The following is a 1,793-nucleotide window of genomic DNA, read 5'->3' on the forward strand; positions in this document are numbered from 1 at the left end:
TGGTGGAACTTCATAGCAAAGTACAAAGTTCGAATCGGATTGACGAATTAAGTTGAAATAGACAGTTTTTGCATGAAAACTCATTCCTGGTGGAACTTCATAGGAAAGTACAAAGTTCGTTTTGGATGGATCAATTTAGTTGAAATAGACAGTTTTTGCATGAAAACTCATTCCTGGTGGAACTTCAAAGCAAAGTACAAAGTTCGTTTTGGATGGATCAATTTAGTTGAAAAAGACAGTTTTTGCATGAAAACTCATTCCTGGTGGAACTTCATAGCAAAGTACAAAGTTCGTTTTGGATGGATCAATTTAGTTGAAATAGACAGTTTTTGCATGAAAACTCATTCCTGGTGGAACTTCATAGCAAAGTACAAAGTTCGAATCGGATTGACGAATTAAGTTGAAATAGACAGTTTTTGCATGAAAACTCATTCCTGGTGGAACTTCATAGGAAAGTACAAAGTTCGTTTTGGATGGATCAATTTAGTTGAAATAGACAGTTTTTGCATGAAAACTCATTCCTGGTGGAACTTCAAAGCAAAGTACAAAGTTCGTTTTGGATGGATCAATTTAGTTGAAAAACACAGTTTTTGCATGAAAACTCATTCCTGGTGGAACTTCATAGCAAAGTACAAAGTTCGTTTTGGATGGACAAAGTTAGTTGTAATTAACAGTTTTTGTATGAAAACTCATTCCTGGTGGAACTTCATAGCAAAGTACAAAGTTCGTTTTGGATGGACGAATTAAGTTGAAATAGACAGTTTTTGCATGAAAACTCATTCCTGGTGGAACTTCATAACAAAGTACAAAGTTCGTTTTGGATGGACGAATTAAGTTGAAATAGACAGTTTTTGCATGAAAACTCATTCCTGGTGGAACTTCATAGCAAAGTACAAAGTTCGTTTTGGATGGATCAATTTAGTTGAAATAGACAGTTTTTGCATGAAAACTCATTCCTGGTAGAACTTCATAGCAAAGTACAAAGTTCGTTTTGGATGGATGAATTAAGTTGAAATAGACAGTTTTTGCATGAAAACTCATTCCTGGTGAAACTTCATAGCAAAGTACAAAGTTCGTTTTGGATGGATGAATTAAGTTGAAATAGACAGTTTTTGCATGAAAACTCATTCCTGGTAGAACTTCATAGCAAAGTACAAAGTTCGTTTTGGATGGATGAATTAAGTTGAAATAGACAGTTTTGTATGAAAACTCATTCTTGGTGGAACTTCATAGCAAAGTACAAAGTTCGTTTTGGATGGATCATTTTAGTTGAAATAGACAGTTTTTGCATGAAAACTCATTCCTGGTAGAACTTCATAGCAAAGTACAAAGTTCGTTTTGGATGGATGAATTAAGTTGAAATAGACAGTTTTTGTATGAAAACTCATTCCTGGTGAAACTTCATAGCAAAGTATAAAGTTCGTTTTGGATGGACGAATTAAGTTGAAATAGACAGTTTTTGCATGAAAACTCATTCCTGGTGGAACTTCATAGCAAAGTACAAAGTTCGTTTTGGATGGACGAATTAAGTTGAAATAGACAGTTTTTGCATGAAAACTCATTCCTGGTGGAACTTCATAGCAAAGTACAAAGTTCGTTTTGGATGGATCAATTTAGTTGAAATAGACAGTTTTTGCATGAAAACTCATTCCTGGTGGAACTTCATAGCAAAGTACAAAGTTCGTTTTGGATGGATCAATTTAGTTGAAATAGACAGTTTTTGCATGAAAACTCATTCCTGGTGGAACTTCATAGCAAAGTACAAAGTTCGAATCGGATGGATCAATTTAGTT

This window comes from Anopheles moucheti, unplaced genomic scaffold (genome assembly GCF_943734755.1).
Source record: "Anopheles moucheti unplaced genomic scaffold, idAnoMoucSN_F20_07 U3, whole genome shotgun sequence".
NCBI lineage: Eukaryota > Metazoa > Arthropoda > Insecta > Diptera > Culicidae > Anopheles > Anopheles moucheti.